The sequence below is a fragment of the Dasypus novemcinctus genome, chromosome 18 (assembly GCF_030445035.2).
Source record: "Dasypus novemcinctus isolate mDasNov1 chromosome 18, mDasNov1.1.hap2, whole genome shotgun sequence".
NCBI classification, from domain to species: Eukaryota; Metazoa; Chordata; class Mammalia; order Cingulata; family Dasypodidae; genus Dasypus; species Dasypus novemcinctus.
Window position 1 is genome coordinate 76,519,502 of NC_080690.1, and position 14,916 is coordinate 76,534,417.

At 42.1% G+C, this 14,916-nt stretch overlaps 1 protein-coding gene and 1 pseudogene across 3 annotated transcripts in view; one reads left to right on the forward strand and one right to left on the reverse strand.

The window, feature by feature from the left end:
* Positions 1 to 4,524, reverse strand: part of LOC101423139 (zinc finger protein 677-like) — a 78,547-nt gene extending 74,023 nt beyond the window's left edge. The window contains exon 1 of one of the 3 annotated variants that reach the window (XM_071209425.1): positions 4,480 to 4,516. The gene's annotated coding sequence lies outside the window, so the exon portion shown is untranslated. The other 2 variants (XM_071209427.1, XM_071209426.1) reach the window with 2 other exon arrangements.
* A 2,432-nt stretch (positions 4,525 to 6,956) lies between these two features.
* On the forward strand, positions 6,957 to 11,821 carry LOC105744352 (ubiquitin-conjugating enzyme E2 E3 pseudogene; annotated as a pseudogene).
* The last annotated feature ends 3,095 nt before the right edge of the window (positions 11,822 to 14,916 follow it).

Genomic DNA, 14,916 nt, shown 5'->3' on the forward strand with positions numbered 1-14,916 from the left:
TTTGAAGGGAAATCTGGGACACAAGCAATGTGTTTATAAAATGCCTCAGCAATCCAAAATGAAACCAGTGTTGACCACCACTCAGAGGCAAGCGTGGTATACCTTCCACATTGTAGCTCTGCTCTCCTCTAAAGTCCTGTGGTCAACAATATCCAACCAGTGGAAGGAAAAGGAGCAGAGAAATATACAAAGCAGGTGTTACATGCCAGAGGTTGGGGTGAGGATGTAGCTGTAATGTTACATGGGGAGCTCAAAGAAGGTGTCACTGAGAAGGTACTATCTAAACCTGAGTAAGGGAAGGTGGTTGCCACCTGCATCTGAGGATCCAGAGAGTTCAAGTAGAGGGCCTACCCATATGAAGGCCTGAGACGGTGCTATCCCTGGTTACAGGAAAGGAAGAGGTTGTGTGGCTGGAATGGAATGAAGGAGAAGAAAATCGGATGAGGTCAGAGTGGTACTACTGCAAGCTGATCAGGAAGACATAGTCTTCAAACACTTTTCTCCCACACCTCAAAGGAAGTTTGGAAACCATGTATTCCTCATCCATTTTAAGTTAATGTTTAATTTTTTCTTTCATAAATAATGTAATAAATATACTGTACATTTTAAAAATCATGCTGAGATGTTCTCCTAAGCACCAGGTAGTGTGGGATCACACTTAACTGAAATGCACATGACTGCAGTGAGAACTCTTTGTGGGGATTCATGTTTAGACATATTAAGGTAGAGATGACAGTTAGATGACCCAGCTGGATATATGAGTCTGGAATTCAGTGGAGAGTTGTGAAACTGGGAGACATCAGGGTACTTAGAGGCATGAGACAGCATGATATGAAAAGGCAGTGGGTGTTGACAAGGAAGAGGTCTAAGGGCTAAGACAGAGAGTGATCCCACATTCAGGTACCAGCCAACTGAGGAGAAACCATCAGATGAAACTGAGAGATAAGGAAAATGAGAGGAAAATTAACACACACAGGTACTTAGTATTTTATGTTTAGAGATTTAGTGTGATGTCCTTAAAGTCAAGGAAAAAAGTGTTTCAAGGATGAGGTGATCACCTATGCAACACGTGGTTAAAAGATCAAGTGAGATGATGAAGAACTAACCACTTAACCACTGGATTTAGAAAAGGAAAGGTCATTGATGACCCCAAAAAGGAGAGTATCAGTGGAATGGTAGATGTGCAAGTTAGACTGGATGGGGTTCAAGAGAGAATTGGAGGTAAGAACTGAAGACAGAGTGGAAACACATTTGAACGTATTTTGCTCTGAAATGGAGCGTAGTAAAGGGGCACTTAATAGAGGGGGAGTGTAGGTTAACAGGATTTTTTGTTTGTTTACAAGATGAGAGAATGTAGTGAATAAAGGTGCTTTTCCCTTTTTCCTTTAATGGGACAATACTGCTATCTGCATATGTTGAAAGAAATAACTGCCTAGAAGTAAAAACTGGTGAGAGAGTAGAGGAAGTATACCTTACTGTCTTGAGACTGTAGCTGGGGTAGGAGCAACAAGTTCGTGAGGGGGGTTCAGAAATGGTCAAGAACCAATGGGCTGGCCGCAGCCAGGAACAGGGCCAGGTCCTGTTAGGTAACTACTAGTAACTGAAAGGGGTTTTCGCTCTCCATCATTTAAAAATAACATGGATGAGGTCTGAGAAAATATTACATCCGTTTACTATGTTATTCCCAATATACAGATAAAAAGCCTGGTGGGGCACCCTGAGGCCCAGAGGAGGTCTGAGTGGAATGAGACATGGAATTCTGAAATGGTGGTCTGAATGAGGAAATGGGCAGAGTATGCCCTTAGGCCTTCTCTAAATATTCCAGCCTACCTTTCATGCCACTGGGTCAGAGAAACCTCTCTGAAACAGGTTTAAAGATTCCCAAGCATTTGATTCCTTTTCCAGAAAAATGTCAGTAAAATGTTAAAAATATATAATACGAAGATAGCTATTGGTCCTAGAAAATATGAGAGAGAGTCAACTAGAGAAGTAAGCTCTGAGCAATTTCTTCATCACAAACAGGCTCTGCTGGAACGAAGTTCCAGAGCAATCAGCCCATCCTTTAACACACAGAAAAAGGAAAAAGGGAATCAAGAGGACCATCTACTTAGACATTTTACTTAAAGATCACTAATTTAACAGATCGCATAAGGAAAAAAAAAAAAAGAAGCTGTTAAATTTAAACTAACTGGTTAAACCAGGTTTAAGGTCATCAACAACCTTACCAGATGAACATAGAAATGCTGTAAAAATACCAGACCTCAAAGAATATTTCCAATATATGATAAAGAGTAGAAAACATTCAGACCTCATAATCTGAAAATAACACATTTAAGAGGTAAATAACTTGGAAATTTTTTTTTTAATCCAATAAACTCTGGGATTAAAGTGAAAACAAATTTGAGGCTACATCAAATTTAGAAAAGAAAGACATGAGCCACAAAAAAGGATGTCACAAAGTTTATTTCAGAGTTAATGATTATTTACAAAAAGAAAAGCAGAAGTTAAATAAACTAAGATGAATCTTAATAAACTTGAAAAAGAGCAAGGAATCAAATGTAAGAGAAGTAGAAAAAAGAAAGCCCACCGAATATTTTTTAAATTAATGTTTGTTTAAAAAGGTACCATGTACCCACTGGGTGGCTGGGGGAGAGTGAAAACTACAATGTAAACCATTATTCATGTGGTGCAGCAGTGCTCCAAAATGTATTCACCAAATGCAATGAATGTCCCATGATGATGAAAACAAAAAAATAAAAAATAAATAAAATAAAAAAGGTACCATGTAGTAACAGTTATTTTTTCCTCCCACTTCACTCCCTTTCCCCAGTCCAGAAAAACGGAAGAGGGGGACCCTGAATTGAATGAGCTAAGTATGTGTCTTCTGGCTGAACAGGGGCTACAAAATTGAATTTATTTTCTGATGCAAATAAGAAATGTACAACCTCACACACCTGAGTTTTGAAATTCTCTTTCTTGCCTGTATAATTTAAACAAACACATTTAAAATTAATTATACAGCTACAAATCAGTATTTCAAACCTTATTCTTCTGGGCCCCACCTGGCATTCTGTAGTACTGTTTTGTTCTTTTTTTCCATTTGTTTTCTACCTCTCAGTTTCTGCTCATAATTTTGTTCCTCCTCTCTATTCCTTTTTCTAAATGGTGTTTGACCCTACTCTGTTGCAACACCTGTTTTGTATGTGTTCTTTCTCTCCAAACTTTCTGATTGTCCCCCAACTCTCTGTTTCTTCCTCTGTTTTCCCCACTTCTGTTCTTCCTTTGTTTTCCCTGTTAAATTCCTCTTTCCCTGTTACAAGGCCTTTCCCTCAATTCTGGCCCCCTCAGCTAGCTAAATTCTCTCCCTGCTTTGAATCTCCATCTGCATTCTCTGTCACCCCTGCCTCCACTTTCTGTCTCAGCACCACGTCACTCTGTCTTAGATGGCCCCAATTCGTTGATTTCCCCTACCTTCCTCAGGTCGAATGAACTCTCTTCTTTTACTGTCCCATCTCTGCGGCTGGTCAAGGTCCCCTTCTTCCTATTTCGCGACCCTTAATGTCTCTGGAGATCCTTTTTTTCCCTCTAGATTCTACATTTTCTTTTCTCCCTCACCTTCTTTCTTTGGTTAAGTCTTTGACTCTTATTCTCTCTTCAGGTCCACCGGCTCTATTCTCTTATTTTGTCATGTCCATTTCTCCCCCGTACTTCTTTTCTCCCTCACGTCCTTGCGCCTTTCTCGTTTTCCTTTGGTCTCATTCTCTGCTCCTCCCCACCCCCGTCCCTTCACATTCACATATATGTCATAAACCTGTCCCTTAGTTGGGAAGAACACTCTCCAGGGGCTTATCGGGAATATAAACACACTACGGCAGGCACAGCGATTTGTTCAAAACAAGTACCGAAAGTCACCCAAAAGGTGCGGATCACTTTTCCGAGCGCGGGAGTCAAGGGGCCTCTACTGGGCTGTGCCCGCAACGGGAGAGTGGCGGAAACGTGAGCAGGGTGGGGTCGGCAGAACCCCAGGGCCAGGGAAAGGAGGCCGCGTCCCGGGGCTGAGAGCGGAGGGTGCGGCCGGAGCTGCCGAGAAGGCCCCAGAGGGCCGAGGCTGAGGGCTGGGGAAGCGAGGGGCGCGAAAACCTCGCCAGCGAGGACCGGACCCGCGTCGCGGCTGAACCGGGTAGCCGAAGGGCTTGAAGCAGGACAATGACCCGGTCGGAGGTGACTACCTAAACCCAAGGCAGAAAGGCCGCAGCGAGGACCGCCTCAGACTGGAGAACCCGAAACGCACGCGGACCCCCCGGACCCGCCGCGGAGCGACCGGACTCAGAACATCTCAGCCGCGACGCACGGAGGACAAGGCCGGCGGGCGCGGGGACTCTAACGTCCGGGGCGACTCCAAGGCCTTCAGGCGTGGATGGCGGGGGTGTGCTGAGTCCGGAAGCACAGCTTTAAGCGGAAAATCGGAAACTCACTCACCCGGGGGTTACCTCAGCCCCGCTCGATCCGCTTCCGGGTCTATAGGAAAGTGCGCACGCGCAGCGACTTGGCGACTGCCTACGAGAGGATAGGTTCCGGCAGGTGGTGGAGAGCCAGTCAGAGCGGAGGCGGGGCCGGCGTGGGGGCGGGGCCTGTAGAGGGGCTTTGTGAGAGGGGGGGCCTGCCTTCGCTCCGCCCCCTGGGGTGCCCTAGCGTTGCGCCTTTGTGACCCAAAGAGCCCTTGGACTGTTGTTGGGGTCCTGGGGAGCGGGGCTGCTTCCTAGCTATTTTAAGTTAAATTTCAAACAACTTAAAGTTCAAGATTAGAGCTGTGAGGGCCTCTTACCTTGTAAGGTTAGGTGGAGACCCCCCCATGAGGAAGCAGGCGCAACTCAGCCCTCAGGGCGCTGGGACCTAGATAAAAGGGTCGTTAGGGCCGGTGTTTGGATCCGGGAGTGTCTGAGACTCTGGGAAATCAGAAGGGATTATTTAAGCAACAACAGGGCTAGTTTGCCTAGGGGATGGAAATTAGAATGTGAATGCAGAACTCTGTGGGGAATGTGCCAATTCATACTCTTATAGAACATAAATTCTGTTTCTGTTCTCCATCCCCTGCGGGGGGCCCCCCCCCGACCCCCCACATCCCAGGGGTGCAGACTCGACCCTGCTAGTATGTTTATAAATTGTTTGTTCTTGCCAATACTTCTTGTGATGATTTATAAATTCAGATACTTTTGAGACATACTGGATGTAAACCCATACTTTGCTGAAGTAATTAATTTCTAAATACATTATTAAATTTTTTCTTTACCTATATTGTAAGTTATTTGGAAAAGTATTTTTTAATTTGAAAATTATAGATACTTTAATGTACGTTTTTGTTTTCTATTTCTGAATGCTGTGGAGCAAGTGTGGATAATGAGGCTTATAAAATTGGGTGGTATTTGGATTTAATTTCATCTAGAGAAAAACAGTTTTGCAACATTTTCGGGAACATTTGCTAGGGATGTATATTCTTTTATATGAACAATAGAAAGATAAAATAGGTTTTCAAGGTTTAAATTGCTTCATTTATGCCTTAATCATTTTTTAAAAAGATTTATTTCTCCTCACTCCCTCATTGTTTGCACTTGCTGTGTCTTTCCTTGAGTGCTCCTCTTCCTTTTAGGAGGCCCTGGGAACCAAACCTGAGACCTCCCATGTGGTAGGTGGGAGCTTGATGCCTTGAGCCACATCCACTTCCTATACACCTTAATCATATTTAATGGAAAGTATGTAAGTTAATATCTCCTGTTCTGTTTCCTGTGGAAATTCTGAAGGTGGTGCTGGCTGGATTTTGGCATGACTGGAGTATAACTGTACATCCTGCAGACATTTCTGAAAGATTAATTCTAATAGAAGATACCTTTCTGTTTTCCCTCAAATCAAATCAGCTTTGTTTATTTTACTTGGACACACGTTTGGAAGACATTTTCTCTTGGGCAAGAGAACAGAACACAATACTGGGTCTCATATGGGGAGGTAGGGTGAGGACCAGCTTTTCCCACAGCTCTTCCCATCCCCCCTCCATCTCCCAGGACTGAGTGGTTCCCTGAGCTCTGCTAACTCAACTCAGATCCACTGGGCCAGAAGCCTGGACTGCATCTGGGGTCAAATGGTCCTGATATCTCTACTTCCCATTTAAGCTTTCTTCGGCACCCTCTGTCTTACATAAGGATGCCAAACCCATCTTCTTCATCAAATACTCTCTCCCAATTTTGTATACAGTATGTGCTCAGACATTCTCCAAACCAACTGACTTGATTTCTCTTGGGCCCAAATGGAATACATATTAGCTGGAGGCTCTGCTCTCTCCATAAGAAGTTGAGTCCATGAGATGGTTTCTGAATAAAGGAAGGTCTGTCCACCCCCTCTTTCTTTCTGTTTTCATGGTTGGGAATTGGATCTGATGAGAAATGAAAAAGTGAATGCATTTTAGTCTAACTTTTCAAAAGGTTTTATTAAAAGGAGAAGAAAAAAAATCTCCAGACAGTCCTTTGAAAAACTGCCTCATTAAAGGACTAGTCCCTTTTTCAGGAGAAAGTCATCCGTAAGGAAGCATAAATGATGTAGAATGGAGATTTGGTAAAGGTCACTCACGGTCCTGAAGCAGGAATGCACTGTATGTAAGGAAGCCAGTGCTCACATCATTCCCAGGGAAAAACTGACTTTCCCTTCTCAGGGTGCAGGTTTCCATCAAGAGCCTGAGTGCCGTAATTTCTATCTAGCCCTCCAGGTTGAGAGCAGCAATTTGCTAAGATCTCTGCCATGGATCAAACAAGGAAACTTTGTGGAAAGAAACAGTTGATGGTGATGGGTTATGTTGGGGAATAAAGAAGTATGGCCTTGAAGATTCAAACTCCTCTGTATAGGGAGGTGACCATGTAGGGGATTAGCATAAGGGAAGTTTGGGAATATTGTGTTCCTGTTTTGGAAACATGGGTCAAGTACTTGTCCTTCTGAGTTTCTGCTGAGATCTTTAGGATGCTCATGCCCCAAGTTTGCCTCACTTTTTTTTTCATGATGAAATTACATGTATTTTATGATATGTATTTTAATACTTTAATAATAATAATTCAATCTAATAATGCAGTGTGGAAAGGGAACACAACAGACATAGAAAGTGAAAATAGGAAATGAAAGTGGGAAGCAGATTTGGCTCAACTGATAGAGCATCTGCCTACCACATGGGAGGTCCAGGGTTCAAACCCAGGGCCTCCTGACCTGTGTGATGAGCTGGCCCATGCACAGTGCTGACGTGGGCAAGGAGTGCGTGCCACGCACAGGTGTCCCCTGTGTAGGGGAGCCCCAAGTGCAAGGAGTGTGCCCCGTAAGGAGAACTGGCCCACGTGAAAAAAGTGCAGCCTGCCCAGGAGTGGTGCGGCACACACGGAGAGCTGACGCAGCAAGATGATGCAACAAAAAGAGACACAGATTGCTGGTGCCACTGACAAGAATGTAAATGGACACAGAAGAACACACAGCGAATGGACACAGAGAGCAGACAACTGGGGAGAAGGGGAAGGGGAGAGAAATAAATTAAAAAAATAAATCTTAAAAAAAAAAAGTGAAGGTCTTCCTTTACTCCTTTCAATTATGTATATAATCCCTTGAGATATACACAGTTAAAAGTTTGAGGATGTGGGAAGCGGACTTGGCCCAGTAGTTAGTGCGTCCGTCTACCACATGGGAGGTCTGCGGTTCAAACCCTGGGCCTCCTTGACCCGTGTGGAGCTGGCTCACGTGCAGTGCTGATGTACGCAAGGAGTGCTGTGCCACGCAGGGGTGTCCCCCATGTAGGGGAACCCCAAACCCAAGGAGTGTGCCCCATAAGGCCAGCTGCCCAGCACCAAAGAAAGTGCAGCCTGCCTAAGAATGGCGCCGCCCACACAGAGGCAGCAAGATGATGCAACAAAAAGAAACAGAATTTCCCTTCAACCAAAAGAAACAGAGATTCAGGTGCCCCTGACAACAACAGGAACAGACAAAGAAGAGGCCGCAAATAGACACAGAGAACAGACAACCAGGGTGGGAGGGGGGAAGGGGAGATAAATAAATAAATAAATCTTTAAAAAAAAGTTTGAGGATGTTTCAAATTTTTAATTTTCCAATTACACTTTATATTGGGAATAAATTTGTAAAATAGTAAAATAATTTGGATAAGAATGATACATACTCCTTGATTCTTGCTTGTTCCACTCTCATTTCCAAATGCAACATAAATTCTCGATCAGAGCAAGCTGTATTTTCCAGACCCTCTTATATGTGTTTCAGATGTAGGAGAATATAGACACTAACAATATACACTGTACTCCTATTCTTAGTAATATTGTACATAAATATTACACTCATGCATTAGACCACCAATTGGTTTTCTTGATCAAGAATACCTTCTGGAGAGACTTTCTAATGTTAAAGATATGGATGTATTAGCTTTTATATAATAGTTTCCTCATTTTAGACTGTAATGTTGCTTTTTATTTTTCAGAATGTACAATGATTCTATGAGGCTCTCTGTACTTCTTGGATTTTTTAATTTGGGAAAGTATTTTCTGGGCAATTCTGAAAAGTGGCATTGATGGCTTATAGAATGTACTACCTATATATTACTATATAACAAATTACTCCAACCCTGAGCAGTTTAAAGCCACAAGCTTCTATCATCACACAGTTTCTGATTTTCAGTAGGCTTGAAGCAGATTAGCTGCTCAAGCTAATGAGAGGCTCATTGTGTCTCATGAGATTCAGTCACGCTGTGGTCTGGGTCTGCAGGCAATGGAAGGCTTGACTTCAGATCTTAGATTTTCTTCTTAAGGCTAGCTTCATGATAAACAATGAACATCATTATTAAGACATTCTAAAATAGGACTAAAAATTGCTATATTCCAGTTTAGGAAATAGAATGCTCATGGGTTAAAAGACACTATAAAGTTCTGGAGTCACCTTACTTCTGTCACCAACAGCAAGTTCAGGGGGTCATCAAGACCACCATTAGCTTCAGTAATTCAGTAGGAGGACTCAACAATTTGGGGAGAACTGTTATACCATGGTTTCTGTTTATTACAATGAATGGATGCAGATTAAAATCAGCAAAGAGAAGCAGCATAGGGCAAGGTGTAGGAATCAAGGTGCAAACTTCCAGTTATCCTTTTCCAGTTGTGTTTTGTGGGAACACCCACATTACACAGCAACTATGTATGACAATATGCACAGAACATTGACCACCAGCATGGCTCTCTTGAGCCTTATTGCCCAGAGTTTCATTCAGGATCAGTCACATAGACAGGGCTGACTGACCACATGGCTTACTCTAGTCTCCAGGCCCTCCAGAGGTAGAACTGATACCATAAGACCCAAGGCTTTCACCATAAATCACATTGTTAGAATAAAGTATGGATTAGAGTGGACTTACTAATATTCTCCTATACAACTATTATGACTAGTAATGGAAAAAATTGTAGCATTGACGTGGAACATGGTAGTTGCTGAGGGCAGGGAAAGGGAAGAAGAGATCTGATGTGGGGGCATTTTTGAGACTTGGAGTTGTCCTAAATTATATTACAGGGACAGATGCTGGACATAATATATCCTGTCATAACCCACTGAAGGTACTGGGGGAGAGTGTAAACTACAATGTAAACTATTATCCATGTCGTGCAGCAGTGCTCCAAAATGTATTCACCAAATGCAATGAATGTGCACAATTATGAAAGAGGTTGTTGATGTGGGAGGAGTGGGGTGGGGGGAGGTTTGGGGTATATGGGCCCCTCTTATATTTTTTAATGTAACATTTTTTGTGATCTATATATCTTTAAAAAAACAATAAAAAAATGATGGGGGAGCTGGGCAGCAGCAGCGGCTGGAGGCCACAGCACGCGGGGATCTCCCTCCTCCCTCGTTAGCTCTGCCTCACCAGGAGCTCGTGCCCTCGCCCCGCCGAGCTCCCGACCCTCTCCTTTTTTTCTGAAGGCGCTGCATGGCTCCAGCCACTACAAAACCCCCTCCAGCTTTCAATGTTCCACAGTCCCCAGCCAGAGCCTCCTCGGCTTCCTTTTATCCCTCTCCCCTCCCCACGCACCGCCCCCCCCTCCCCCCCAGCAGCCTCCATTTCCTTAAGGAAAGGTTTTTTTTCTCTCTCCCTCCCCCACACCGTTGCGGCGGCCGAGCAGGCCGGGTGGGCGGTCAAGTTTTCCAAGAAATAACTTCACCAAGCTGTCCAGTGATAGGCAAAGGTCCGATGATGAGAGTCCCAGCACCAGCAGTGGTAGTTCAGTTGCGGACCAGAGAGACCCAGCCGCTCCAAAGCCTGAAGAACAAGAAGAAAGAAAACCTTCTGCCCCCCAGCAGACGAAAAACACCAAACTCTTTAGCAAAACCACTCTAAGTTATCCACCATTGCTAAAAGAATTCAGAAGGAGCTAGCCGAAATAACACTTGACCCTCCTCCTAACTGCAGTGCTGGGCCTAAAGGAGATAGCATTTGAATGGAGATCAACTATACTTGGTCCACCAGGTTCTGTATATGAAGGTGGTGTGTTTTTTCTGGATATCACATTTTCATCAGATTATCCATTTAAGCCACCAAAGGTTGCTTTTTGCACCAGAATCTATCATTGCAACATTAACAGGGAGTCATCTGTCTGGACAGTCTTTTTTTTTTTTTTTAAAGACTTGTTTATTTATTTCTCTCCCCTTCTCTCCCCTTCCCCTGCCCCCCAGTTGTGTTCTCTGTGTCTATTTGCTGCATGTTCTTCTTTGTCTGCTTCTGTTGTTGTCAGCGGCACAGGAATCTATGTTTCTTTTTGTTGCGTCATCTTGTTGTGTCAGTTCTTCGTGCGTGTGGCGCCATTCTTGGGCAGGCTGCACTTTCTTTTGTGCTGGGTAGCTCTCCCTATGGGGCGCACTCCTTGCACATGGGGCTCCCCTATGCGGGGGGCACCCCTGCATGGCAGGGCACTCCTTGCATGCATCAGCACTGCGCGTGGGCCAGCTCCACATAGGTCAAGGAGGCCTGGGGGTTTGAACCGTGGACCTCCCATGTAGTAGGCGGATGCCTAACTACTGGGCCAAGTCTGCTTCCCTGTCTGGACATTCTTAAAGACAACTGGAGTCCTGCTTTGACTGTCTCAAAGGTCTTGCTGTCTGTTTGTTCCCTTTTGACAGATTGCAACCCTGGGGATCCTCTGGTTGAAAGCATAGCCACTCAGGATTTGGCCAACAGAGCAGAACATGATAGGCTAGCCAGACAGTGGACCAAGAGATACGCAACATAATTCACATAATTTCTACACAGTGTGAAGGAGCAGAAGGCAACTTCTCACTGTGCTGCAAATCTTTATAGCCTTTACAATACGGACTTCTGTGTATATTCTATACTGATTCTACTCTCTGCTTTTATCCTTTGGAGACTGGGAGACTCCCCAAAAAGGTAAATGCTATCAAGAGTAGAACTTTGTAGCTGTAGATTAGTTATGTTTAAAACACCTACTTTTAAGTTTTACTTCTTTGGGATATCAAAATGTATTTTGTGATGTACTAAGGATACTGGTCCTGAAGTCTATCAAATACTATAGTGCATTTTAGCCTAATTCATTATCTGTATGAAGTTGTAAAAGTAGCTATAAAAGACTAGGAATTATGTCATTTGTATTAAACCCAGATCTACTTCTGAGTATGTGGTACATGCTGTTGTGAAAAATGTTTTACCTTTTACCTTTGTCAGTTTATAATGAGAAGATTTCCTTTTACCCTTTGTAGCTCAGAGAGCACCTGATGTATCATCTCAAACACAGTAAACATGCTCCTGAAAAAAATAAAAAATAAATAAAAAATAAAAATAAAAATAATGGGGGTGGGGGTGGGGAGGGGGTATATGGGAACCTCTTATGTTTTTTACTGTAATGTTTTGTGTGGTCTATTAACTTTAAAAGAAGATAATTAAAAATAAAATAAAATTGAAAAAAATAAAAGCATTGAGAACAATAACAACAGCGAAAAAGAATAGACTTTGGCATGGCCCAAGGCCCTTAGGTAAACATAGCACCCTTAAATTATCAGGCAGGACAGTCCAGTTGCTGGGGGAAATGGGACAAACCTTTCTTTGGGTAAGACAACCCTTTATTACATAGACAATAATGTTTAAAAAAGTGCAGAGTTTCATTGAAATAATGACAAAATCTACGTAATGAATATCCAACAAACATGTAGTTTCCCATCTAAATTTTTTTCTTTATTATATCCTGATGTGTAGTGAGCTCTAATAATTGAAACATTCTTAACAGCTATTTTCACGTAACTGTCAAAAAAACCCCACCATTCCTGGATAAAATATTTTTCTAAGTTAGTTTGCTAATGAGAATAAAGGATACAAAACTATTTACTGAATGAATATGGTTATCCCCATTTAATTTTTAATGTTGTATTCTTTTAATAGAATCTCTCATTGGCATGTCCTATATTCCTGAAATAAACCCTTCTCATCATGTCGAATATTTAAATTAATAATATGCAAATTCATAACTTACACTGGCTTATTTTAAAACTTTTGGGATCAAGGATATAATAGTTACGATTTTTCATACATTTCTATTTTTTTCTGTTTTGTAATATGAATTGGAAAGGAAAAGATTGACTGAATTTTGAAATATGGGAAAGGCTCATGTAAAACAATCAGACATTTTCATTAATGTCTCAATGTGTTTAAATATTATTAATAGGGAAGCAGACATGGCTCAACTGATACAGTGGCTGCCTACTATATGGGAGGGTCCAGGTTTCTCTACCCAGGGCTTCCTGATCTGTGTGGTGAGCTGCTGCAAGGAGTGCCATGCCATGCAGGAGCGCCCCCTCCAATGAGAGTCGCCCCACATGAAAAAAGCGCAGCCCACCCAGGAGGGGTGCCACACAAATGGAGAGATGACACAGCAAGATGATGCAACAAAAGAGGCGCATTTTCCCTGGTGCCACTGAGGTACAAGCAGACACAGAAGAACACACAGGAAGTGGAAACAGAGAGCAGACAATGGGGGGGGGAGGGGAGAGAAATAAATAAAATAAATCTTTTAAAAAGTGTTATTAATAGCTTTCCAGTTTCTAATTCTTATTAGTTTTGGCAGTCTGTATTTGAGAAAAATTACCTTTTCCTTCTTAATTTTCTATTTTATTAATAAAACGTTGATTATATTAATCTCTAGAGGCTTTAAAATCTCTATAAAAAGTGTTCACTAACACTAGTTTTAGGAAAACACAAAGGTGTCAACGACCACCAAATGGTATTATTAGTAAAGAGGTAGAAAGGGGTTCAACACGACAGCGATGCTTTGGGGGCCCCAGTCACAGGGGAGGATTTGGGATAGACATTGTTCCTATGAATGTACTGGACCCACTGCTTGTGTCTGAAGAGGATGAAAACCATGGAGACACTGGTCAAGATCCTGAGTCCCAACAGAGAACATCAGGTAGGGTTAATGGTGCTACAAGTGGTGACTGTGTGATTTTATTAATGATCCCAGAACAGAAACCCAAAGTGTTTGTCTTTGTGATATATTTACTCTTCCATTTGCCAGCCACATAAAGAGGAAAAGACATTTACTAGTACATATGTTGGAGGGGGGGGGGGCCTATGTATCTGGGAGGTTTGATTTTAAGTTTTATTGCCCTGGAATTCCTATGACTGATGGTGATGGCTTGAAAGATACTCAAGAGGAAGGAGGGGTCAATGGATTTCTGGCTGCTCTGGGAACTTAAAAAACACTGAGGAAAATTTTCAACCCCAAAGTTGCCATTGTTGGGGAGATAATGTTCAGAAGGTGGCTACAATCAGGTACTTGAGAATCACATCTGTCAATGTTACAAAACCTGGTCTTCAATGTTCTGCAGTGGTCCACTGAAGTAAATGAAGAAGAAAGATAAATAGGGTAGGAATGCCCCCAAGATCCCTACTGTAATCTTTGATAAGTACACAGTTCCTATTATAATATCCCTGGAGGGGATTGATTCCCAGTAATTGATACATTCACACCGAGTCAGAGGGTCCTTTATGGAAACTAGAAGGTTGTTTTATCTTTGCAAGGGAAATCCTGTATTATACACTTAACATTAAGTCCCACTCATAGAATATTATAAAACGTATTTTTGTATTCGTATGAATTTGCTAAGAATGTTTTCTTGCTAGGTAAGCTATAATTGGATCAATCCATCAGTAAATCAATCCATCTATATATCAATCTATCTATGCCAATATTTATCAGTCATATAGACAGATATGTAGATATACACATGGTTACTAATGTTTTATTTATTCCTTACAACTCTATAAGGCACCTATCTCTATTCTCCAGGCGAGGAGACCTTTGGCATATGGACACCAAATGATATTTCTTATGTCACCTCTTAACAAGAGATGGAATCAGGAATTGGCAATGAGCTTGACGACTGTAGGATTTAGTTATGTTTTCCTAAAACTCCACATATGGTTTTAATTCACATGTATATCTTATTCCATTTTAAAAGTTTTGGTTGTAGGAGTTTTCCATTTATGTCTAATTGCTTATTTTATAGGTAAATATCACCTATGAATAAAAATTCAGAGACCTAAATAAAAAACTATGCACTGAATAAATTTAAAAGTATGAAGTTACTACTGGGCTTGAGAATGATATTAGAACCTTTTTTAAAACAATAAAATATCTCAAAACAGCTTGTTTTTAAAGCTGCTAAAGTCCTGGACTTTCTTCTTTGAAACCTAAGGTCATGGAAGCTGGCTTTTCCTTGAATGCCCCTTCCCTGATTTCAAGGGAGTCTCATCATAATTAAAACAAACAAGTGTAGATTTCAGTCTTCCCTGAGATGAAACCTAGGTTTGCCCCTTCTTCAGGTGCTACTCCACTTCCAAAGAGG